Consider the following 27,288-nt stretch of genomic DNA (forward strand, 5'->3'; position numbering starts at 1 on the left):
GTTAAAGCGAACAGATTGAAGACATGTTTCGATGTTAAATAAGAAAGGATGAATGCTGTCTGTGAAGTTAGAATGGAGTAAGGCCCAGGTTTCTGGGTGGATTAATGAGGTAAATGATAGTCCTGCTGTGCTGTGATGAGGGAAACCTGCAGAGGGAATTCTGGGGAAAATCTGATGAGTTCAGCTGTGGGTAAATGAAAGGCTGTTAGATGTGTGGACTGGGAGCTCTGGTGAGATCCAGTAGTGAGTAGGGGGAGGGGAGAGAGTCTTTCAAATCATTTTGTCTTGTGAACATACAAATAAGGATGAGCAATGACACACTTAACACCTCTATATTTTGGATTTAAAACCCAGTAACATTTTGCATTATTGACTGCAGAGGTTCTTAATTTTTTTAAGAGAAATAAAATAAATAGAAACAAAATAGTGGAGTTAATCAACATCTTAGATTTGATGTGTGTCCTTGTGTATATTTTGATACCTCATCTGTTTATAACTATAATCTACAAAAAGTTAACTTGCTTAGCATAAGAGTTAAACAGAGGGACGTGACACACACTGTTAGGGGTTGAAGCTGATCACCTTGGGCAAATTATGTCGCCTCTCTGTGCCTTAGTTGCATCTTCTGTGACTGCCCCTGGGCCCCTCATCACAGCTGATTTCCTAGACTTGATGTTGGGAGGGAGGCTGCTGAAGGGAGTAAGAAGTGGCAACTGCTAGGGATACTGAAGAGTGAGACAAAAGCAGATTAAAGCCTATAAACTTAGTACAAATACCCTCAAAAGAGAAAGAAACCTGCAGTGTTTTGAGCCACAGCGTAAGGAAAACAAAATCACGTGGACCCAATTCTCTTGAACATTTGAGTATTGTGGGTGGGAGGTTGTCATCAAAAAATTGTCGAGAAAAGGCCTTTTGGTTTCCCTTGACGTTTCCAGTAAGGGTGAGTTGCATAAGCAAACCCCCCCCCCGGTTCACAGTGGAAGGTGCCTTTTTGTGCAAAACTGACCAAAGGTTGGAAACCAGTCTTCAGCGGTGCTGGTAAATGAAGAGACTTCTGGATTGGGTGGGGCACTTGCTGTGACTTCCAGGTGACCTGTTGGCTGGGGACTGTTAGGCGGGCAGTAGGTTTGCAGGGAGACCCGGGCATAATCCCTTGCTCTGAGGCTTCTGGTCTGACTGGCAAACCTGGGCACCCACAGTCCTAATGGGGCAGCTCGTGATGTGGCCTGGGACACCTGCTGTGCTGAGGGCGAGAAGAGGGTTTCCCTGAGGGGGTGTCCCTACAGAGAGTGGAAACGTCCTCCTGCAGGGGAGGAAGAGCCTCTGAGCAGGGTGCTGGATGCACAGGCAAGACCACCCTGAGCACGGAGGGTTTGGGAAGCCGGAAGTCATACAGTGGCACGAGCAGCCTTGTTCCTGAGAGACTGGAGGTAAAAGATGCTGAAAAGGCAGGCTAGGTTCAGACCCTGTGGTGGGTTATGAGTGACAGGAAAGGACTGGTCAGGCAGGCACGAGAGAACCCTGTGGGCATCCCAGCTGGGGCGTCACGCAGGAGGGAGGAGCAGAGTTATAGACTTTGCCACTTATTAGCTGTGTAACTTTGAGCAAGATCACCCCAGTTCTCTCTATATATATCTTCATCTGTAAAGTGACACAGTGACAAGCTAGTGTCATCAGAAGGCTTAGTTTAGCTCTGATCCTCTGTGTCCAGTCCTGTCAGTGCTGCCCTGTGAGGTTCTGCAGCGGCTGCTCTTACCCTGAGATGGGAGGGCGTAGAGGGACATTGTAGCACCCGAGGGCAGGATGGGTTTGCTTTAAAAGCAGACATGTTGCCGCCTGCAGCTGCAGACCTGCATGCAGTTTGATTGATGGTCGTGGAGAGAACTTTGGAGGCCTTAGCATCGTCTTAAAACTTGTATTCACTTAGGGACCGGATTTGCCTTTGCTGATTAATGTTGAAGATTTGGGCTTCTGGCAAAGCTGTTTTCAGAGATGGGTATATACGTAACATATCGTATAAAATAAAATGATTTTCTTAACGTGTGGGACATTGCAGTTGTTGGGAACAGCTCTGTTGCTCTGGTCTCCACGGAGGACACTAGGGGTCAGCAGAGCGTGCGGGAGGGCAGGCAGCCCACAGTGCTTTTGCCGGCTGTTCTCCCCAGTAGGGCAGTCTGCTGAGTTGACTCTTCTCTGAGTTTGGTTACCAGATGAGCAGACAGCAAAGTAATGAGTTCTGGTGGGACTGTATAATGACAGGAAGAAAGAGGAACCAGTAGTTTTTCAGGACTAGAACACGCTTTTGGTTACTGATCCAGTGTATTCCATTACAGAAGTGATGAGTTGTGTCTATTCTGGGACTTGATTGAAATAAAAGTTCAGCCTAAAATTAAGAGTTGTGTTTCATTTGGCGGGAGGACTCAAGCCGGGATGACAGCCTCTCAGATCACTCTGAGGAACTGCTCCCAAGAGGTATGGGAAGAGCTAGGATATACAGGAGCTTTACAACAAAGACCAGGTAGTTGGAACAATAAAAGATTGCTTGTTATCTAAAGAAAGCCAGGTATCTCAAGTTCAAGTATTTAGTGGTTTTCTATGTATGGGAGGAAGCAAACATTTGGACTCACTGAATTCATACTTTAACAAGCACCTAGCTATATAGGGCAAGTATCCTGTCCTTTCTTATTCTGAGTCTGCTCAGAGGGCACCAATATGAGTGGCTGAGAGGCTGGGCTGCAGGCCTGTACTCGCTGGGGTGTGGCAGCGGCTGCTGATGGCTTGGCTTCAGGATTCTTTGTTTACTGACATGGTTGCAGTATTTTCTTTCACATTGTAGTACTTTCATTCACAGTGCTCCCCCTTGGTCCTAAATTCGACCAATATTTTGAGAGACATTTCATGACCAATTTTGTCCCAGGGTGCTAGGATGGCTCATTCCTAGTTCAGGTGAAGTATCTTCTGAGCTGCCATTCAAGGTGTTAGTTTTTTATCAGACCCTGTTGATACTAAAAGTTCTCTGGATCGCCTGTCTTACTAGTCTATTATGATCCAGGAATTGTTTACCCTTCGTTGCTCATTACCATAACTAGAATCACACTATTACAATTATTTTACACAGAGTTATAAATTTTATCTATTCCTTCAAGATGTTTAGCCATCATCAATTTTGTAGGCCTAGTTACACTTGGGAAATGTAACAGACAACCATTTTATTATATAGATAGAATATAAGTAATTCAGCTAGTAACGTTTATAAAGTCATGAGTAAGAATTTAATAGTCAAGAAGTTATATTTTTGGGTTAAAATTTTCCTTGTGTTCCTGATTGAGTTTGAGTGATCTTATGCGAAATTTCATATTTATGGTCAGGGTCAGAGCAGGTAATAATTGGCCAGGTGAGGTCTCCCACCTTGTAAGATCAATAGTGGCCTAAACAGAACTATAATTTCTTTTTAGAATAACGTTTCTGAGGGCTATCTAGTTAGAGCCTTGGAGTAGGGAAACCCACCAAGGTAACACAGAAGTACTAGACATAGGTAATTTACCATAAACTTAGCAGCTGGAGTAGTTCATAATCAAAGGTAGGAGAAATTATCAAAGTAATTGGCATACAGGCCTGGTTCTGTGTCTTGGGTCTGCAGTCTTCTTCAGATGTTGACTTCTTCTCATCCTGACCTGGTAGATTCTTCTCCATTTGGGCATTGTTTTAAGGTGAGCAGTACTCTATAGGCCAGTGCACTGCAGGGGCTGTTTCTGATAGGAAATGAATCTGAAAGTCCATTTCCTTCAGCTTTGGTGTGTATGGTCTTGTTAAAAGTACCTGATAAAAGGTCCTTCCATTCAGGTTGGAGACAGTTCTTTAAGTCATGCCTGTACCAGTATGTATATTCCCCTGGCTTCTGGTCATGGGGCATTGGATCTTTACCAAGGATAGATTACTGAGCCTCAGAAACAAACCTAGAGTGTTCTTTTCATAATTCAATTAAACTTTACAGCAATGTGACATAACAGCAAGGAATGATCTGGGAAATGTCTAAGTAAATATAGACCTCAATCAACAAAACTAGAAATTAATATCCACTAAAATATAATCTTTTTTCTCTCTAAAGTTACCCTCAGTTTTCTCAAATATAGTCAAATCAAGATTAATTTATTTACAAGCTAAGTCTGATTATTTGATTATATAGGCTTTTTTTAAATTGGCTGTGTTGGAACTTTTAATAAGGACTCTCAGGGTAGAATGTTAATAAGGTTTTCTTAGGCCCAGAATGCCTCGTCAAGGGCTTGTCATGGATTTCTGCCTTACAGATTTAGGTAAATTCTTTTCTCTTTAAAATCCTTAAAATACTTTGAGATTGCTATATCTGTTAGGAGATGATCTTCCTCATTTGTCTGATAGAGCCACTGGGGACCTTAGAGTTTTTAGTCTCTTAAGGGATCAGATAGAGAGAAAAGATAACTGTTCCAAGTCTGCGTACATAAGTATAATTTATCAAATTTCTGTGAAACATAACTAGCTTGAGGAGAAGAGTTTCTTTATGTCTGGGAAACAGGTTAAAAGCCAGTAGTATTTCAGACAAAATCAAAAATTATAACCATATTCACCAGTTTACTCAGTCCCATGTAACTAATTCTTTTACTCAGAGTATCCATTAGACCTTTAAAATTACTTACCCAGTTTAGTTCAGTGCTATAATTTGAAATTCATTTGAAATCAATAAATCTCCTTGAAGAGAAAGCAATTTGCAAAATCATCAGAAGGAAACAATTAACTGTATATAAATGACAAGTGATTTAAAAGCATGGTTAAACAACGTTACACTATAATCGATAAAGAAAGCTGGTCACTATAACTAGAATTATGACTGGTAACATTTCAGATATACCAGAATTTTAGGGAATCCATATAATTTCTAGAATATCTATATTAATAATATTTTCTCATACAATATAACCTAGGAAGATCTATTATTCATTTGACAATACCATGTTATTTAACATGCCAAATGAAACTTACTACTTTAAAATCTCTCTTTGGGATGTTTCAGGGGCCCTCTGTAGCATCCCAAACTTAACTGGAGATTAAAAGAACTTTAATTAGAAATTGATATTTGGGGAGCTTTTTAAAAGTTTTCAGAACACTTGGTCAGTTAAACATATAGATCACTGTAAAGTAGTTCTTTTTCATTAACAAGAAAATACGTTAAAGGTAAAAGCAGAACAGGTCAGTTATGTGGTATAAGAAGCTTTACAATTTGTTATTGAAAGTGGATTAACATTTTTAGAAAATTTTGTCATCTTAACAGAGAGAAAACCAAATCTAGTCTTCTACCAGATTACTTCTAAGATTCATTTACTTTGCCCAAGTTGATTCTAAACTTAGACAATTCCGACAACGTACAAAACCCTTTCCTCAGGGTTCCTCTTCCACAAGCGTTCCACAGCTTACTATACTCACATTAGTGTGTCCTTTATTTTCTCTTCCATTCAGAAGTAACCAGCTTCAGAAGAAAGTCACTATTTTTTATTAACAAAATATAATTACATTCATATATCTTCCTTTACACATTTATCTTACTTTCCTAGGATACTGAGATTATACCCTTAATAATAGAGATTATTTCAGGGTAGCACCAACCATTTATTAATATTTCTAAACACCTTTACTTTCTCTGTAAGGGTAAGTTAAATGTTAAATAATTCATATTACAATCTTATTTTATCTGAAAGTGTCATAGCTATTTAATAAACTCCTATCATTTAACTCAATTTAGCACAACTCTAGAATTTAAAGATACCAAACATTTAGAGAGTATCTTAACCATACATTTTAAAAATATATTTTAAAAATTTACCCAAAGCTCTCATCTCATTTGCATTTAATTTACTTAAAATTTTACTACACCACATTACTATTTTTTTCTTGACAATTCTGCAACAGATATAACAGGATCTTATTTGACTTTCATTAAAACTAGGTACAGTAAAGGTATTGTACTTAATATTGATGACTTTAAAGATGTCTATATTAATTAGAACATACTTAAACTAAACAATACCAAGTGTAATCTTAATATTGAATATTTTCCAGTTCACGTAACGCTGAAAGTCAATTTGGTCAGTTTTTATTTTAAAAATACTTAATTTGTAAGCTCTTATTTTTTTTACGTCAATAAGCAGAGATCTTTGACTTTGATTTTTTTTTTCAGCTGTAGAAATATCTCACATCTATAATGTGTACGCAGGCTTATAAACAGACAAAAGCTAGAGATCTCATAGGTTCACTTTAAAACTTACTTATAAGATAGGTATAATAATAGTTGGAGTAAGCTGAATTTGCTTGCTCAAATCACTAAGGCTTACTATTTATGAAACCGACATTTAAGATTTCTTGACAAATGCTGAAGGACACGTCAGAGTTATGAGTTCTAAAATGCCAAAAATTTCTTGGCCTTAAGTATTATCTCGTTGAGCTAATTAGGCTCATTCTAGGTCACTGTTTGCTGTATTTATATTTCTGATCTGCAAGACAAAGACAGACGCTTCCAGTTCCCCAGAGAACTGCTCTGTCACGCAGATCCAATTGTATCTCCTTAATTGGCTTTTTTTTGTATCAGTGAGAAGAGCTGTAAACAAAGAATTCCATGTTTTAAAACTTTAAGATTTACTTTAGCATGTCTTCCAAAGCTTGCATAAGGTATTTAGTGAGGTCTCTTTTCCTTGGGTTATAAGTTAAACCCAGGGTAAACCTCTTACTTTATTGTCTATTAGCCACTGAATATTAGTTTTTAATTTTACGTTATATTGGAAGGCTCACGAAACTCTATTGGTTTCCTTTAGTTTGTTCAATTAATATTTTCTAAGGGACAGATATGTGCCCAGCCTTATAATACCAAGAAGGGGAAGCGTTTTTCCATTGAAATATATCTATCCCACAATATAATTAAGCAAATGTTTTATATAAAGCCCATTTAATATACCAATTTTACAAACTTTATCTCAATTTTATTAAATCTCGTACCTTTAATTTTTATATTTATTAGGTTTAATCAGTAATTCCTATTTCTAGAAGGAGTGTCAGAAGCTTTTTTTTTGTGTGTGTGCATTGTATCTAATTATATAGAAAAGTCCCTGGGATTCCCAAGTTTCAGCCAAAGAGCTTAGGCCCTTCTCAATTTTCAATTTGATTAATAGGTCTGTTGTCCCAATCATTGATCAAGTATTTCAGTCTATAAATATGTATTTTTTTAGCTCTATAAATACATATATTTTAAACTGTGCTAAAGCGGACTTGTTTGAACTTTAATGTTGGGGGGGAGTAGGTGATCTCTTTGGCCCTTTTTTTTTTTACTTTACATAGTGTAGTATCAAAACCTTGTATCTAAATCCAAAAATGTCCATTTTATTTATCTCATTCAAAATAACCATATAAAAATATTTATCCATTTGGGATAAGCCCCTTATCTTTATCTTTTTTGACATTTTTACAATCCTTTTTCCAGTTATTCAGCCTAATTAACATTAATTATTCTAAGTATTTATTAGCATCCCTAAAACCATTGATCGGAAAGGAAAAACACAAATGTAGGTTTTCAAACCAGTTTTTTTTTTTTTAACTAATTTCTTAGGTTAACCATTAGATATATTTTTCTACCTTTAAACTTGATTTTAATAGGTACCAATAAAACGGCTGTTTATAATGAGAGCTCTTTCAACTTTCACCAATTTAAAAGTTTTCCCAAATTAAAGGATCCATCATATGGCCATCAATTTATATATATATATATAAAGTGATTTTAAACCAATAAGATGAAGAGGCTTTTCCACATGACAGTGGGGGTGTTGCTTAAATAAAATTCAAAATTTACTTTCCAAAAGCTAAAAGCCTTTGTGGTCCAGGCTGATGGAACAACGGTTAAGATGGCAAAATATCTGAAAATTGGTACAATCAAAGGATTTTTGAGAATCCCAATTTATTTGCGTGGCCACAATATGTACACAATACTTGTACCTTTTGTATGACAGAGTCCAAGGTGTCGTTTAAAAAAAAAGAAACACATATATACATACATACACACACATAAAACACCCAGAGAAAGATAAAACATTTACATTTGAAGGACACAGGAAGAGAAATCCAAGTTCCCCCTAAATGGGATTTTGTTCTTATAAGTTCAGAATTCCAAAAAATATTTTATCAGGCCTGGTTAGTTACTTTCAGGGTGAGTTATTTTTTCTAATTCCTAATGAATGTTGTGAGTTTTGTACGTATATAAACCTGGCTAGTGTATTAGTTGGAGGCTGGCAATCTGTCATTTCTTTTTCTTTTCTGTTCTGTGTTTTTTTTTTAAATTTTTTTTTGAAAGTTCTATTTCCCATTGTAAGGTCGGGTTCTCAGAATAAAATTGCTGGTAAGATTTCCCACAGGGACAACACTATGGCATGAAGTCTTTGCCTCTACCATTCCTGTAATTTTCTCCATCACCCAAGAAAGCTGTTACCAGCCAGGAGGAGGGTCCCATTTTTGGAGTTGAAAGGTTCCTCATAAGAGTTTTACTTCTATTCCGAAAAATTCAATGGAGGTAACCAAATCGAGGACAACATTAGACCAGCCTCTTACCTAACCACTTAGTCCTGAACCCAGTGTCTTACAACTGGGACCCACTCAGGACGTTTTCACTGGGTGAGTATTTTCCTGGTATGTTTCCACCAGCCCCACTTCAGACGTCTCCTCAAGGTGGGTGTTTCCTGTTATCTTTCAACCAGGCCCCACCCAGTATGTCTCCACTGGGTGGGTTATTCCCCCCCAGTATCTTTCAACTGGAGGGCCAGGTACCTGGATACACCACAAAATAAAACTCAGGATCATCAACCAATTTGGGAGATCCGAGAACCAGGAGAGACTCACCCAAATTCATCTGGATTCCCCAAGGAGGCAGATGGGCACAAAGTGCCAATGCTGGTACCAAGGCTCCGGTAACTCTGAGAGTTCAGCTGGAGAGAAGTCTGCTCTGGGTCCCTTCCTGGTGTCCAAAACTTTTGACTGAAATACATGTGCAGCCTAAAAGTTAAGAGTTATGTTTTATTTGGCGGGAGGACTCGAGCCGGGATGACAGACTCTCAGATCGCTCGGAGGGACTGTTCCCAAGTGGTTGAGGAGGAGCTAGGATATATAGGAGCTTTACAACAAAGACAAGGTTGTTGGAACAATAAAAGATTGCTTGTTATCTAAAGAAAGCCAGGTATCTCAAGTGCAAGAATTTAGTGCTTTTCCATGTATGGGAGGAAGCAAACATTTTGACTCACTGAATTCATTCTTTAGACAAGCACCTAGCTATCTAGGGCAAGTATCCTGTCCTTTCTTATTCTGAGTCTGCTCAGAGGGCACCGTTGTGAGTGGCTGTAGTGGCTGGGCTGCAGGCCTGTCTTCACTGGGGTGTGTTGGCAGCCACTGATGATTTGGTTTCAGCATTCTTTGTTTACTTACATGGTTGCAGTATTTTCATTCACACTGTAGTATTTTCGGTCACAGAATGATTATGGATAATCTGCAAACTTGGAAAGCAACCGAGATGGAATTACTTCAGGTACCTTCTAATTTAATAAGCCGTGTGCAAACATAAACATGGAGGAAGCATACAAAAGGATTTCGTGGTGTAGGGAAGGTGTTCTGCACATTACAGGAGAAGGCAGAATTCCTTTTCTTTGTGGGCAGGGACGTAAGCCCACCTTTCTTTTCTGTAGTGGTTCCTGAGAACAGTATATGGTAATTAATGAACATTGAGAAACTGTGGCAAACATTGCATTCAAGAGCTGGCCGGCTGCAAACTTGTGTATTGGACAGGTGGATTTCATAGGCAAGTGGTCAGGTGGATGGGAGAGAGATGGATCCCAGGCCTGGGCCCAGATTCAGGTTTAAATCGCCATTTCCTCACCATGGGGCCTTGGACTAGAATGTAACCTCTCCTAACCTGTTGGTGAATCTGTGAAATGGGCATGATAATATTGGTTTCTACCTGGGATTGTTGTAAGTTGTAAAGAGTATTATAGCACACATGAAGCACTTAACACACTGGCACTTAGCAGTGTTCACTGTGTGTGGACGTCCCGCTTCGCGTGTGTCAGAGTCGTAAAGGCAGCATTTGTCTGTTGAGGATGCACTGGTAGCCCCTTGAATAGGTTGTGAATTTGGTTATTTCCTTTTGGTAAATCTGTGTGCCATGGGCAGTTATTTTCATGGACAGATGAGGAATCTCAGGGTAAAGAAGACTGTGTAATTTGCCCAAAGTCAGACCATAATTTTGGGTGCAGGGGCCTCAGTTCAGCATAGGCCCCTGGGCCTTCTGCCCTCTCCTTTCAGCACCTGAGCCAGATGTGTGCTCGGCTGTCTCCCAGCCCAGAATATCCAGCAGGGAGGAAGACATACCTGGCCCTATGCTGCTTGAGCAAAACTCCGGGGTGGAGGCAGTTACAAAATGGATAAACATAAAAACAGATGACTGCAAACTGTGATCAGCTCTGAGAAGGAAAGGAACAGACCTCGCCGTGCAGCGCTGGGAGCTTACCCGTCGGGGCTGCTCTGGGGGCGTTCATCTCAGCTAAACAAGCTCTGCTGCTGCACAAAGGCAGGAAGGCAGGGCACGTGTGACCAGGTAGACTGGGCCTCGTTAGTCATACTCATTCCCCATTAAGCGGCAGCTGTCATGGGCACTTACCTAGTAAACAGATGTTGGCCATAATCATCACGCACTTTGCTTGGTAGTTTTATTGGCCCCAACTTTGAGATGAGGTCATTGAAGCTGGGGAGTTTGCTGCATGCCCGTGATTACCGTGAAAATACCCCCACTGGTCTTTCAACCTAGACTGGCGTGGCTGTCATGCCCCAGCCCTGTGAATGGCATCGTGTAGCTTCTCCCAAGTGGCCCAAATGACTGATATTGATTTTCTTAATTCGTAGGAAATGGTATGTGACAGTAGGAGAAAAAGGTAGTAAGAAATTGTTTGGAAAACTAGAAAAAAATTCAATTCTTCCCCAGCTGGGGGAGCGTAAGCTCTGTCACACACTCCACTCACTGCCTGTCACCTCCTCCCTGCCGACTCCGTGTTCAGAAGCCACTCTGAGCCTTTGAAGAACATTTTGCCTCATGACACTGTTGACTAGGACCTGCGACCTCTCTGTCCCTGGTTAACAGTCTATTCAAAGCCATTTAAATTTTATGCAGGCTCCTCCGCTCAGATGTAAGAATAGCCTCTTTAAACTTCTTGATGCAGCGCCTTAATGTTGATCTTGTGAAGGAAACCTAGTCAAAACCTGGGATGTATGCACATAGTGACCGTAAACTCAGCACTTTGTGAAGTTCAGAATCAGATGGGTGGGAGACTCAGGAAAGGCTTTTTAAGGTAGAAAGGGGAAAGTGAAAGGACGCAGGCTGTGTAAGACTGAAACATCTCGGTCCCAGCCAGCAAGGCACCTGCGTTCAGGATGGTGGGTGGAGAGTGCAGAGTTGTCACAAAGAAAGAAGTGGTGGGATGGGAGGGAGGACAGTTAGGTACTTTACTGGGGAGGGAAATAGTGGGCTGAACATTTCCTGGTTGAACAAGAGGACTGTGACATGATGTGCTTGTATTTTGGAGAGAAGGGTTTTGTGGGGACAGGCCTAGGGAGAACGCTCTGTGGCTGGGGAGTCAGCACAACAAAGAAACATAGAGAACCGGGCAGACCCCAGGGCCCCTGCTGGGGGAGAGGCTGCCCACCAATTCGAGCCCTTGGGGCTGCTTCTGTCCCTTAGCCGGGGCCTTAGAGCTCCCTTCACAACCCAGTCCTGTTGATACTAGAAAAAATAAGTGGGGCATGAGAAGGGCTGTGTCCCAGGCTTTGGTTGAGCCCCTTGGGTGTGCCCTGCCAGATGTGGGTACTTGGCTTCATGCAGGAAAGTATTCAAGGGCAAGCCACTGTTGAGTAAAGGTAGATTTATTCAGAGAGATTTGTTGAAAGGCAAGAGATATTCCACGATGTGTGGGGGTTTGATGCTCAGATTAAAAGTAGGTACACACTCCACAGAGTGTGGGCCTTCTCTGAAACGGGAGAGAGAGGTGTGACCCCTAGGCAGTGCTGTGTTGCTTGTATTCATGGGCTTGGTGGTTTCATATGCTAATAAGTAGAAGGACCAGCCTAAGGGCAAGGGGCTGGAATTCACAGGGAGTTGGCCATTTCCCACCCTTTGACCATTTTTGTCTAGCCTTGGGACTGCCATGGTGCCTGGGGGCTTGTTATTCACCATGTTACTATTACAACGGGTGTGTAATGAAGCTCAAGATCTGCTAGAACTTAAATCTCTTCATCCTGAGCCTCAAGGCCTATTGGGGGTTGAATCCTTCACCATTTTGATGTTAATTGCTTTGGCCTTCCTTGAATGGCTGTGCTCTGCCCCCTTCCATCCTGTCTCACTGTGATGACACAGAGAGAACAAAGGCCCGGCCCTGGCTGTGCTCCTGCATTTAACAGGGGGAGGGGTGGGGTAGGCTGAGGATGACTCTGGGTGGTGTGAAAGATGTTTCAGATTTTCCCACGTGGGACATGGGGACCTGCCAGCTGCACCGCAGATTTATCTCACGGGCATTATCGCTTGTGTCACTCATTTGTTTCTATTTTTCTTTTTTTTTTTTAAGTATTTAATCTAAATTTAATATCAGGGTTTTTTAGGAAACAAATTTCTCTTTTTATTTTCTTTGGGGCTCTTTTTGGGGGGGTAGGTAATTAGGTGTATTTATCTGTTAGTGGAGGCCCTGGGGCTTGAACCCAGACCCCGCGTATGCTATACACACGCTCTAACACTGAGCTTTACCACCCGCCCCTTCATCTTTTTCTTTTTGCTTTAGCTGCCAAAAATCTTACAGCTGAATTTCTAGTCGGCCTTTAACACTTGCCCTGACTCCAGGGAATCCATTTTTATGACTTTACCTCCCCCTGGTTTCATTTAAGTATTGAATCTCCAATTTCTCTTCACTCTCAGTTTTGCCTTTTTGTTGTTATGGTTGTTAAGCTGTGTTTAAAAAATTGTTTAAATTCTCTTTTAGCAGGAGGCTGAAAGTAAATAAATATGTAAATAAACATCACACTTAAATGCTTTTATACATTCTAAGCTGTTTAGTAGTTACTTAAAAACTGGACTGATATTAAAGTTATAATATTTTTACATTATTTTTTAATTTTTTCAAAAGGTATAGCTGATTTACAATATATGTTTCAGGTGTACAATAGTTGCTCCATTTATAGTTATTGTAAAACATTGACTGTATTGCCTATGTTGTAAGATACATCCCTCTAGCGTGTTTATGTTACATGTAGCAGCTTGTATAAGAAAGTTGGGTAACACAGAGTCTGGGGCATTGCTGTGTCTGACTCAGGTTCCAGGTCACCCTGCCTGTCAGACCCCAGGCCCTCACAACTGTCTGCAGGGCAGCGAGTGGAGGCAGCTCTCATCAGCGCTGGTACCAACCTCTGAGTGGCAGTGACAGCAGTGACTGTCTGTGGACGTGCAAAGTGTTGTTCCAGGAGATTTACATGCATTTCTTCATTTATTATTTAAAGCCCTCCTGTGAGGGATCGTTTTAGGTTTTTAATGAATAATACACTTTATTTTTAATTTAATAGACTTCAAACTTCTGGAAAATTTACAGGAGTAGTACAATGAACACTTAGATACACTTCACCTAAAAGGGCAGTATTTGTCCTTTTGTGTCTGGCTTACTTCAGCATACTTTTTTAAGGTTCATCCATGTTGTAGCCTGAAACAGTAATTTATTCTTTTGGTTTAATAATATCTTTTTTCTTTTTCTTTTTTTTGTTTTTGGTCTATTTAAAAATAGTTTCATTGAAGTCTAGTCAGTTTAAAATGTTGCATCAGTTTCTTGTTTACAGCACAACACTTCAGTTATATAGGAATATACATGTATTCATTTTCATATTCTTTTTCAACATAAGTTACTATAAGATATTAAACATATTTCCCTGTACTATACAGTATAAACTTGCTGTTTATTCTATACATAATCAGTATCTGCAAACCTTGAACTCACAAGTTATCCCTTCCCACACCGTCTCCCCTCTGGTAACCATAGTTTGGTTTCTATGTCTCTGTGTCTGTTTCTGCTCTGTAGATAAGTTTCTCTTTCTTTTTTTTTTTAAGATTCCACATATGAGCGATCTCATATGGTATTTTTCTTTCTCTTTCTGGCTTACTTCTCTTAGAATGACATTCTCCAGGTCCATTCATGTTACTGCAAATGGCATTATTTTATTATTTTTTTATGCCTACGTAGTAGTCTATGGTATAAATATACTGCAACCTCTTTATCCAGTCATCTGTCAGTGGACATTTAGGTTGTTTCCATGTCTTGGCTATTGTAAATAGTGCTGCTGTGAATATTTGGGGGAAGGTGTCTTTTTGAATTAGGGTTACTTCTGGATATATGCCCAGGAGTGGGATTGCTGGGTCATAGGGGAAGTAAATTTTTTGTCTTTTGGTGAATCTCCATACAGTTTTCCACAATGGCTCCACCAAACTTCATTCCTAGCACAGTGTAGGAGGGTTCCATTTTCTCCACAGCCTCTCCAGCATTTATTGTTTGTGAACTTCTGAATGATGGCTATTCTGACTGGTGTGAGGTGATACTTGATTGTAGTTTTGATTTGCATTTCTCTGATAATGATATTGAACATTTTTTCATGTGCCTATTGGCCATTTGTATGTTTTCATTGGAGAAAAGTTTCTTTAGCACTTCTGCCCATTTTTGGATTGAATTGTTTATTTTTCTTTCTTATGAAGTGTAAAAGCTGTTTATATATTCTGGGAATTAAACCCTTGACATTCTCATTGAATGTAAATATTTTCTCCCATTCCATAGGCTGTCTTTTTGTTTTGCTTACTGTTTCCTTTGCTGTGAAAAAGCTTGAAAGTTTAATTAGACGCCACTTGTATATTTTTGCTTGTATTTCTATTGCTTGAGTAGACTGCTCTAGGAGAACATTGCTGAGATGCATGTCAGATGTTTTCCCTACGTTTTCTTCTAAGAGGTTTGTAGTGTCTTGTCTACATGTTTAAGTCTTTAAGCCATTTTGAATTTATTTTTGTGTGTGCTGTGAGGGAGTAGTCTAACTTCATTGATTTACATGCAGCTGTCCAGTTTTCCCTACACCATTTTCTGAAGAGGCTGTCTTTACTCCATTGTATGTTCTCACCTCCTTTGTCAAAGATTCAATGACCAAAAGTTTTTGGGACTATTCTTGATAATTTTTTTACCCATTCATTGATGGATGGACATTGTTTGTAACTTTTGGCTACTCTGAATGATACTGCTATGAATATTGATGTGCAAATTTTTGTGAGAATATGTTTTCATTCTGTTGGCTGTACAGTTGGCCCTCCATATCTGTAGTTTCCACTTCATGGATCCAGATGGCTGGTTGTAAAGGGACTCGAACATCCTTGGATTATGGAATCCAGGGTGGTGGGTTCCTGAAACCAATCCCCCGAGGATACTGAGGGATGACCCTATATGTAGGAGTAGAATTGCTGAGCCATATGATAACACTAAACTTTTGAGGAAACACCAGACTTTTCCAAAGAAGCTGCACCATTGCCCATTTCCAATGGCTGCATATTGAGGGTTCCCATTCCTCTGCCTCCTGACCGACAATTGTTATTGTCAGTGTTTTGATTATAACCATCCTAGTGGGTGTAAAATGAGATCTCATTTTGATTTTGATTTGACTAGTGATGCTGAGCATCTTTTCATATGCTTATTGGCCATTTGTGTATCTATTTAATTCCTTGGTAAATTTAAAAATTGGGTCGATTTTCTTTGTATTGGTCAGTTGTAAACATTTTTTTTATATCCTGGATACTAGTCTCTTATTAGAAATATGCTTTGCAAATTTTTTCTACTATTCTGCAGATTGTCATTCCACTTGACTTTTTTTAAATATTAAGACAATTCCTTTATAGGGGAGGTAATTAGATTTATTCATTTATTTTATTTATTTATTTATTTTTTGCCAAGCATGCACTCTATCACTTGAGCTACCCACTTCCCCTTTCATTTCATTTTCTTGATGATGTCTTTTGTAACAAGTGGTTTTAATTTTGATGAAGTCCAGTTTATCTGGTTTTTTTTTTTTTATCACTTCTGCTCTTGGTATTGTATCTAGGAAACCATAACCTATCCTAGGACCACAAAGATTTATACTATGTCTTCTTTTAGAAAGTTTATAGGTTTAGATTTTACGTTTCTGTCTGTGATCCATTTTCAATTAATTTTTATTTGTTATATACAATAGGGGGTTTCAGATTCTAAATTCATTCTTTTGCCTGCAGATACCCAGCCTTCCCTGCACCATTCGTTGAATAGACTATTCTTTCAATGCAGTGTTGTTGGCACACTTGTTGAAAACTGATTGTAAATATAAGTTTCCCCCCTGGAATTTTTACTGTGTCTCATAGATTTATGTACCCAAACTTATGACAGTACCATAATGACTTCAGTACTATAGATTTGTAGTAACATTTAAAGTGAGTCCTCCCACTTTGCTCTGCTTCTTCAAGATAGCTTTGGCTGTCCTGGGCCCCTTGCACTTCCATATGAATTTTGGGATCAGTTTTTCAATTTTTGCAAAGAAGTCAGCTGGAATTTTGATAGCGATTCCACTGAATTTGTAGATCACTTTGGGGAGTCTTAACATTTTTAACAATATTGTCTACTATTCCATGAACATGGGATGTCTTCCGTATATGTAGATCTTCTAAAATTTTTTCAGTGATACTTCAAATTGTTCAATGTACAAATCTTGTAAATTTTTGTTAAATGTATCTCCCATTTTATTTTTAATGCTGTTGTAAATGGAAAGGCTGAGCTTCTTAAGGGTGGGACTATATATCAATTTGTTTATTTCTAGGATTCCTACACATCAAATACACTAGGTTTATATTTGCTTCAAAAATCTATCCACAACTCTTCCCTCCCCTGTGTTTTAAAAAACCAAGACCCAGGTTAAACTACCTGAACACCTATGTGGAAGTGAGAAATGAGACCCTTGGGTGGGGCTTTGTGCAGATGATACTGAGAACTTATTTAGGATGGCTTCATCTTAATTTCTTTTAAACAATCCTTTCAGTGTATATAGTCAGATACATTAAGAACATGCCCTTTTGATGTACAGAGGAGCTAAGACTATCATTTTCAAATAATTTCTAGTGAGAATGTTGTACTTGAAACCTAATTTGTATCTATCTTTGAAGATTTATGTTTCAGGAGCTTTGACTAAAGAACACCTGTCTTTATTCAATAACGACAACTAAATGCTCAAACAACATGTAAGAGTTTGAGCTGTAACTGGAGGCAGCGCTTACCTCTCCCAATACACTTGTGCTGATCTGCTCAAAAGGGTTCGTCCAACTGTTTGTCAGTAGTCTGTTGGACAAAGCCATAAATCATTGATTTAAGGTTGCTGGAATGCAACATATTCTTATTAATACTAAGTAAGCCCATATTGAGTGCTTACTGTATGTTGGGAATTGTCCCTCAGACTCACATGAGTTTTATTTCTCTGAAAACCTTACATATTTCCTTGTTATTCCCACTTTACAGATAAGGAGACTGAGGATTAAGTCTTCTCTCTTTTTGGGGGAGCTCATTATCAATGACTGGAAGTTGTAAGGAAAAAGATATTGATTCATCCTGAGAAAATATTTTTCTGAGAGTCAGCATTTTAGAGGGTGACCACTGAAGAGGGTGATCATTGTTAGAGTGAGACGAGCCCCGTGTTGTACGGAGTCAGCATCCCAGTCCTGGACACGGCACTGTGCTGCTTGGTGGGTGAGGCGGCGTGGCCGCGCAGGGAACGAGGATGCCGGGCCGTTGGGCTGTGCTCAGGCCTGGTGAGGCTTTCTCTGAAGAGCAGTGGACCATCATTGACAGATTTTAATTAGGGGAGTGGGGTGCTCTCGTAGATCACTTTTGTGTTTGTAGAATGCTTGCAAACATTCAGTAGGCTCGGCAGAAAGTGATGTGACGAATCAGAGTAGGGTGGCTGCGAGGTGTAGCAGTGTTCAATTTTCAAGTGGTTTTCAGTCCCATGTTTGTGGCTCAGTAGACGTGTCACTTTGGATGACGCACTCAAGGAAGTGAAACAATTTATTTAATCAATTGAAGCAGTGATGTACCCAATTCCCAGGACTGTTGTGGAGATCCAGTGAGATAACATTCGCACAGTGTGCAGCGTGGTCCCCAGCCCAAAGTCAGTGCTGAGGGAGTGCCTGTGAATACCTGGTAGGTCAGGTGTCGGTGGTGGGTCTCGGTGACTGAGGAAATCTGAGCCCTGAAGGAGGGGTCCAGTCACATCTGTGAGTGATGGGCCTGAGCTGGGAGGGGCAGAGAGACCTTCCCTCCCAACCAGGGGCCCTGGGCAGGACGGCTATGGGAGGAGCACCGTGAAGTCAGCTCTTTTCAGGTGGAGTTGGAGTTGCTCTTGAGACATCTAAGTGCAGTGTCACGAGCTCACAGAGGAGGTCTGGGCCCGGGCTGTGCATTTTCCTATAATCTCAATCCCTGAGGACGCCGAGGTATTGATCGCTGAACGTGAAGTATTCTTTACAGGACAAGTGAATAGTAGTATCATCTCTGTCATCAAAGCTCACGTCTCTTTATTCATAACCCACTTTGTTAATTGGATACTTACAGGGCGGTTCTTCACCGCCCTCCCCTAGGCTCAGGCTCCACAGTAAAGAGCTGGTGAGCCTCCCTCTTTTCCAGAAATAGACACATTTAGCTGGTAGCCTTCTATACCTCGCCAGAATTAGAATTTTAATTTGTTGTTTTAATTCTATTATCTGTTGGTCATCTCCTGACAGGAGAGACGTTTTACCTCATGGTCATGTTTCAATTAGCTGTTACTGAGAATTGCTGATCTGATCCATAGTGTATGTATTATATTAACTTTGTAGAGTACTTATCATTTTTCTTTCTTTGCCCTTAAATTTTGTTTGCCCCTTCAAGTTTCTATCCTATTTCGGGCCTTATTTTTTTTAATTAAAAACTGTGTGTTAGTAGTTAAGAAAACAAAAGCAAAGAAACAATGCACATGATACCTAAGTTTAGAAAATATCTATTGTGTTTTCTGTCTCGGCAATGGAGTGTTCTAGAAACTCGTGAAAACGTTCATTACACAAGTTCCTTAAAATGCTGATTAAGAAATAAATCCTTCCTTCCTCATCTTTCAAGCTGCACAGCTAATTTTCAAGAAAGTGAGGGGAAATCCTCAGAATCCAAGTCATATCAGAAAGCAGGGATTCTGGGAGATACGTGAGACTTAGAATCCCTGGGGTGCCGGTTGGCTCCTGAACTGAGTGTTAGTTGCCCTGGCAGGAGGGCGGGAGGTGAGCCCCGGGCCTCTCACACTGGGAATTGGATGGCTCATCCTATGTAAGGCCAAGCACATCCTGAGAATCCTGTTTAATAAAGGGTGAATTAGAAAGAAAGAAAAATATCATTCCTCAAGGCAAGAAATTAAGGAAAGTCAATTTTTGGGGATGCAGGGAAAAATAACAAATCCAAAGTAAGGATTTAGTTTAAAGCTGTTCTGGCATGAGAGTGACCACAATCTCCTGGCAGAAAATCACAGCTCCTCCCGGAATGAGAAGTTGTGTTTTGAATGAAACAGTGAACAGCCATTCCTAAAAAGGCCTCCTGAGTCTTCTGGATCAAGATACTAGACCCAAACAGCTCTCTTCCAAGGTCTCATTTAAATAACCAGAAAGGTTTTAAAGGAAAGAAGCCATAATCATAGTTCTATTTATTGACATTAGTATATGCTAGGAATTCAGAGGTGACTATGGAATTGTCTCCTCTTTTATGGACCTTACTTTCTGTTTGACATAGTTGGGGAGCTGGGTGGAGGGAGGTTTTAGTCTGCTGCAATTAGCTAGGAAAGGAAATTAAGAAAGCAGTGAAGGGTGGGTGAACTTTTTAGCTGAGGACAGTCCTGTTCATTTGGCTTTTAATTGCAGGCTCGATGAGTTTTCACTGGAGGGAATTGATCTTACAGAAAATGGACTTAACTCAGGCCTCTTCAGAATGGACAAATGAACCTGGAGAAAGACAGTCAAATCTGTGCAGACATTGAAGTTCACGTGAACGTGCTGTATCCCTGAGCCAAAGATAGGACAAGTAGGCAGCACTTCTTGAGGACAGAGGGGTGGTTTTTAAGGTTCTCCAAGAATGAATCCCAGGGAACCGGGATGGCCAGTTGTCAAACTGTGACTTTGCTTTTTGGACGGTGTGCCCATCAAAGGTATTTTCCGTTTATTAGTTTTCATTTCTTTTAAATACATCTCAGGTGATGAGGACGTGGGCACAAGCATTGGACGCCATGTCGAGGAGACTTTGGATACCTGCCTAGAAGCGCGGGCACAGCTGCGGCTGCGTCATACATCTTGCCGCCCACCCCGTTGCCCGGCTCCGTGATCACGGCAGGGTGGTTCCTTGATGACCTGTCCATCTCCTTTGTGACATTGTAACCCACCAAAAAACCGGAGCGTATTAGCTTGGCTTTGTTCTTTTCCATCCTTCTCTTTGAATGGACTGATAGTGGACCCAGTTATGTTAGCAGATGTTTTACAAGTAGGGCTCTCAGTACAAACCTTGTAATCCCCGCTGTGTGATCTAGAGAAGAAAGTTACATTCTTTCCAAATTGTTTTGATGCACTTATGTGGGAAAATGGTGTACGTTTGAATATGTATTTCCTCTCTGAATCATCATGGCTAGAGATGAATGTGGGCAGACATGGAATGTGTTTTCTGTATTTGAACTGTATGGTCCCCTAAATTCTCCCCAGCTTTTTAAAGTCATCACTGGAGTGTTACCTCCAGAGTGTCCCAAAGCATCCACCACTGCCTGTTCTTCAGACACTGTGAGTTTCCAAGTTGGAGAAGGCTGCTAGCTGGTGAGGCATTCTCTGGCACATCTCTGGCTGGCTGATGTGGGCTTAGCACCCAAGACTTGGCAGACAGTAACTAACCACGATCACTTCCATTTCTGGGACACTCATGAAGGATTTTATACGTATGCTAGTGGCATACTTTATTTCAATTAGTTTTCCCAACAATCATAATTAGATTTTTTCACCTCTATTAATAAGTAAACTGTCAAAGCGAGTGACGTGCAGACTTTGGACTGGAACACGGGTCTTTCTGATCCCAGTCTCTGTTCCCTCCCCGACCTATCCTTCCAGATGGCCAGGAGACTCTTCCTCAGTCTTGAGTTTCCTGCTGATACTACCACTCTCTTTGTTTCTAGGAGAGGAAAAGAAGTCTAAACTTACTTTCCAGTTGAAAATGGAATGGAGAGTTAACGTTGGAAGCCGGGAGAGTCTGTCCTGTGATGAAGCGGCCTCCTAGCCACTTCCACTGGGACGTCACGTCACTGTCTGGGCCCCTTGCTCAGCCTGTGCACAGGTGACAGCGCAGATGTGCCGAGCAGTCCTCCCGGACAGGGCAGTGGGTTGGAAAGGAGTTTGGGGATTTGGTTTCATTTCATAGGTTTCTGAGGGCCTTGGCCTGGCACTTCGAGTGGGACCATTCCCTGTCCCACATACTCGTGCTCTGGGCCCGTGCAGGCCTGATGTGGCCTCAGCCTGAGGCTCAGGGCCCGTGGTGAAGTGGAGAATTTTAGTCCAGGGTCTGTGGAGGCTCTGACAATTCTGGGTCGTGGGACATTGTCCAGGATGATAATAATTCTTCCCCGAGTTTCAGATTTCCTTGCCTGTGAGACGGGGTAGTAATAGTTTCTGAGATGATTGTAATGATTCAGTAAGGGGCGCAGCGTGTGCTGGCAGGTAGCTGGTGCTTAAGGAGCAGAAGTCGCAGTCACTCTGTCAGCCTCTCACTGTGTGCTCTGTGCTTTGAGAAGATGTGTATTTGGTGAAAGTCCTGCCCAAATACTAGGGTCTAGATGAAACGTTGTTCCTTTACTTTCCCTTTCTTTTGCTCCTTCCTTTCTCTGCGTCTCATTTGTAGGGAGCAGATTCCTCTGTTTCAGGGAATACAGCCTTTCTAGGAAAAGGACAGGATGAACGTGGATAGGTGGGGCCGGAGGGGGTCTGGAGCATCTGCACAGCGCTGCTTCCCTGCATTTCTGCATCCGGTCCCATCAGTGCACGAAGTCAGCCTTCCTCTTCCTTCCTGTGTCATCAGGTCTCTGTTTTATGGGAAAACATTTTTTACGTGTCTTTTTTCACTTACATGTTTCGTTCAGATGCTTGTTGCTTTTTTCCCTGTGCTTCAGCGTTCCTAGGAGAGAATTCAGCAGTGCAGCATCCTCTCCGAGCTCTATGAGTTGATCGGCTTCCACTGCAAGTCCGTCTTCTTCAAGTGGGTGGCCCCCGTGCAGCGCTTGGCCCCCGGCATCCCGGACCCTGGCGGGAAGGCCTGCTACCGACTCCTTCTGCAGACGCTTCCTGGCTACAGTCTGTCACTGATTCTGCAGGATTCAACAAAGGTTTTGGGACTAAAACATTGCTTCAGTCCGATTAACCATGCCTTGTTTGGGCCCTGCTCTCCTGTCTCAACAGGGTGAATTGTGATTCGTGTAGAGCAGGACACAGCAGACTTTTTTCTGTCAAGGGCTTGGGAGGCAATATTTCAGGATCTGCAAACCTCCTGATCTCTGGTGCAGCTGCTCAGCTCTGCTGTTCAGACGCCAGAGCAGCCGGAGAGTCCACACACCCACAGAGCTTTATTCACAGCAGTGGCTGGGGCTGGATTGGGTGTATGAACTGCAGTTTGTCCCCACAGCCTCCTCACTATTGACGACTGTACCTGAGCGTGCATTTGCGACAATGGGTGAACCTACACTGACACGTCATCATCACCAAGAGCCCATACTTGACACTAGGATTTACACTTGGTGGTGTGCACTCTGTGGGTTTGGACAGATGTACAATGACACGTTTCTACCATCACAGCATCATACAGAGTAGTCTGTCTTAGTGACCATAAAAATGCTCCTTGCTGCACCTCATTCATTACTCCTTCCCCTCTAGCCTCTGACAGTAACTGATCTTTTAGTCTCTGTGGTTTTGCCTTTCCCAGAACACCATACAGTTGGAATCAGACAGTTGCAGAATCTTCCCAGATCGGCTTCTTTCACTTAGTAATATGCATTTAAGGTTCCTCCATGTCTTTCCATGCCTTGATAACTCATTTTATTTTAACACCATAAATAGTCCATTTTCTGCCTGGACCACAGTTTATTTATCCATTCACCTACTGAAGAACAGCTTAGTTGTTTCTGAGTTCTGGTGATTATGAATAAAGCTGCTATTAACATCTGTATGCAGATTTGTGTGTGGACGTAATTTTCCATTTTGTTCAGTAAACACCAAGGAGCACAGTTGCCAGATCATATGGTAGGAGTACGTTTAGTTTTGTAAAAAATTGCCAGACCGTCTTCCAAAGTATCTGGGCCATTTTTCATTCCCACCAGCAATGCAAGAAAATTCCTGACGCTCCACATCCTCACCAGCATTTGGTGCTGTCAGTGTTCTGAGTTTTGGCAGTTCTGACTGGTGTGCAGTGATAACTCACTGTTTCAGTCTGCAGCCCCTTGATGACAGATGCTGTGGAGCATGTTTCCATAGATTTCTTTGGCATCTAGTTTCCATGTTGAGGTGTGTGTTGAGGCATTTTGCTCATTTTTTAAGCAGGTTATTCATTCTTCTTGTTGAGTTTAAAGAGATTTTGGTGTATTCTGGATATCAGCCCTTTATCAATGTGTCCCTGCCCTTCACCTGCAGCACCGGAGTTGTCCTTTGGGTCTCAGTGGAGTGTCAGCTCTTCAAAGAGGTTCCCTGTCTTCCCTCACCTAAATACTGTCCTTGAACTTTTCACTTTCATTGACTCACTTTGTTCTTTTTAAATAGCATTTCCCATAATTTGTAAGTACATTAAAAAAAAAGGCAATGATTGAACACTGCCTCCCCCACCAGGCTGTGTGCCCTGTGAGAGCAGAGACCCTGTCCCCACTCACCATGTCCCATGACAGCACATGTCACATGTCCATGTAAATGTGTGTAACGTGGGGCCAAACCTGATGAGCAGCTATGACGACATGTGTTGGCTACCATTCATTGAATAGAGTTTGTTTCTTGATCTTAATTTTAAATCACATGAATGAAACATGTTTCTTTTGAAAAATAAAACAACAAAGCACACCTCCATGTGATTGGTAATTTCTACTTAGCCTTCTGACCCAGGAGGGGACGTTCACCATCATTTTGTGGAGGAGGTTGGGGAGGTAAAGTAGGAGAGTGAGATCAAATAAAGTAAAAATGATAACAATCAGCTGGCTTTATTTTCACTAAGACAAATGTTACTTTAAACCATACCTCAGCTGTTGTTCTGTTGTTTTAAACACTTCTCATAGAATTAAATGGAAGCCCACTAAACCCTGAAAGGGAAATTATGTGCTCAGGTCCTGAAAAGTGTTTATGTCTATTTCTTGAAATGCACATTTTCCCTGCTGGTTACAGAATGTCATGGAGGGAACACAGCCGTGAGCTGTGTGTGTCTGCCAGCTTCACGGGCTGCTCACTGTCATTTTCATTTTCTTGTGTTGCAGTGTATGAAGGTTTTCCATCAGACTGTTTGCTCAGCCCCTTCCTGAATGAGGGATTGAATTTTCCACAGGAAATCTTATGGAAGAGAGTGACAAGGCACATGGGTTTCCCAAAAAGCAATAGTTGTTGTAATAAACTCTCACATTGGTGAACTTTTTGAATACAAGCGAGTTGAAAATTTTATCACTAGGTCATATGCCACAAATCTGTCTTAAGAATAAAAAGATTCAGATTTTATAGAAGAAGCAGTTTGAATCAAGTATAAATTACAATTTGTACACTAGTTGGTGTTAGAACATGTACTCACTCTTACCATAATTGCCTGTGGTAGGAACTGGATCATTATTTATTTATTTAAAAAAAATCCTCAAGGTTCTACTTGCCTCATTCTTGATGCGGCAGTGCTGAGGTTAGTTAAGTTGGGACATTTAGAATTCTTGGCTAGGTTTTCAGGACATTGATTTCAGCCTCTTTATCTTTTTTAGAATCTCTTCTTTGTGTCGGTCTTTGGTCTTTTGACAATGTGGAAATACTGCACAGATCAGTCTTTCCCTTTTTCCTGTCTTTATGGGAAAAGATTTCTGTAAGACACACTACTAGGACATTAAGCATTTTGTGTGGGGTAAGTTTGGTCGGCTCAAAGGATTTCAATTAATACGTATTAATACTTGCTATTCAGCTAATGATAAGAAAATTATAAAATAACTTAATTATACATCAATAAATATAGTACAATAAGCCCATCACCCAGATTAAGGAATTCACAAACATTTCCATATTTCCTTTATTCAGACCTTTGTTCTTTTACTTGTCCTTTGTTGAAGTATTTGACAGCAAATTCAAGAAAACATGTCATTTTACCCTATGTACTCAAGTAGGCATGTCTGAAAAATGAGGGCCATTTCTTTGATCAGGTTTTTCCATTTGACTTATGTGCTCGTTAAGTACCAGCTGTATCAGGCATCTCACTAGGCATTAGGAATCCTTGGGGCAATGAGACAGTCCTGGCTCCCAAGGAAGTTAAGGGCTGATGGAAGAAACCAACACAGGAGCTTAGGTGCCTCACCTAAGGTCCCTGCGGGATGACACCAATTGGAAAAAATTTGTGCACAATACAGTGGGATTCACAGAAGGGACTGGTCAGACTAGTAGGGCAGGCCGTGAGAGAGGCGGTCAGCAGGGCTACAAGAGGAGGAATCATTTGATCAGAATCTGAAATCTTTTCTGCCAACCTTCCTACCAAGCCCTAGGGCCCATCACACACAACCCTGTGCTGTAACTGTTTTTGATTCCTGTTACCACGTCTCCTTCAGGAAGGATTTTAAGGTGGAAAATATTTAAAATCAGTAATTGTTGCCAGAAGGGACATAGAACAAAGAACATGGAAACAACACAAATGTCCATCAGCACATGACTGGATAAAGACAAGGTGATACATATCTACAATGGAATACTACTCAGCCATAACAGATGCAATTTGCAGCAACATGGATGGACCTGAAGACTGTCATTCTAAGTGAAGTGGGGTGAAAAGAGAAAGAAAAATGCCATAAGATTTCATTTATGAGGAATCTAAAATTAATAGCAATAATAATAAGACCACAAATGAACTAATTGTTATTTTGATTTCTTGAATATGCTTAAGCACATATGACTGTCCTTTGTGATTGGATTACCATATTCTGTTTATTATTCTTTTGTAGTTGGCTTTATTCCTCTGGTAACTATGTAAGTTTAAAAATCTGAAACTCTAATCTGTTCTTAGAAACAATAATTAGTACATATATGTAACTAAAAAAATGCAGTATACTCTATACATGTATTTACATGCAATGTGTATGTGGAGTTGAACTGTAATAATTATACCTAATAATACTGAAAAAGGAAAAAAATAAAATAATATATAAAAAAACTAATCACCCCTCTTTAAATATTAAAACATTCAGTTCTGAGATTCTGTGAAAGACAGCATTGAAGTAGGTTTTTAAGATTTTCTCCTTGCTCCTCGGTGAGCAGCCTGGGCTGCAGAGCTTGGCCGCCACAGGCACCCAGGACTTGCCGGCTTGCTCCTCACTTGTTGGGAGGAAGATTAGCTGATTCAGGAATATTTATGCTCTTAGAAGTTGCTGAAAACCCCACAGAGCTTCTGTTTACATGGAGTGTATCTGTCAATATACCCCATTTTAGAAATTTGAACAGAAAATTTAAACCCAAGAACTGACAAGCACACGCTGCCCCAGCACGTGGTCAAAGCAGTGCTGTCACGGTGGCGTGTGTTGGTTCTAGAAAAAATGCACCATACACTCAAGAATGAGGGTGAACCCACAGATCTCATCTCAGCAATGCTATGAAGAGGTGGGACCCAAAGCCCCTAAAACAGTGCTGAAGTCCCCAGATGTCCCAGAACACACAGAGCCATGGGACCAAGAATCCAGTGTCTCATGGATCATCAGCCGTGGAGACCGCGTCCTGGGTCAGGAGAAGCAAAAGTAGGGATACCAGGCACACAGTCCTATTACAGCAAAGCTTTAAAGGTGTTGAATTGACTAAAAGAGTGGCAAAGATTTGCATTTAGAATACTACATTTCCTCTCCTGGAGACGTTAGAATGATAACACT

The 27,288-nt window shown here is 40.9% G+C and overlaps 1 protein-coding gene across 32 annotated transcripts in view; it reads left to right on the forward strand.

Annotated features, from left to right (window-relative positions):
• LOC135320890 (uncharacterized) overlaps positions 1-26,585 on the forward strand; it is a 143,275-nt gene extending 116,690 nt beyond the window's left edge. For 30 of the 32 annotated variants that reach the window (XM_064484033.1, XM_064484065.1, XM_064484058.1 and 27 more), the window contains one exon: positions 22,339-26,585. The gene's annotated coding sequence lies outside the window, so the exon portion shown is untranslated. Of the gene's footprint in view, positions 1-21,351; positions 22,216-22,338 lie in introns of all 32 variants that reach the window. The other 2 variants (XM_064484030.1, XM_064484032.1) reach the window with 2 other exon arrangements.
• Positions 26,586-27,288: the final 703 nt, after the last annotated feature.

The sequence above is a fragment of the Camelus dromedarius genome, unplaced genomic scaffold, assembly GCF_036321535.1.
Source record: "Camelus dromedarius isolate mCamDro1 unplaced genomic scaffold, mCamDro1.pat HAP1_SCAFFOLD_153, whole genome shotgun sequence".
Lineage (NCBI taxonomy): Eukaryota > Metazoa > Chordata > Mammalia > Artiodactyla > Camelidae > Camelus > Camelus dromedarius.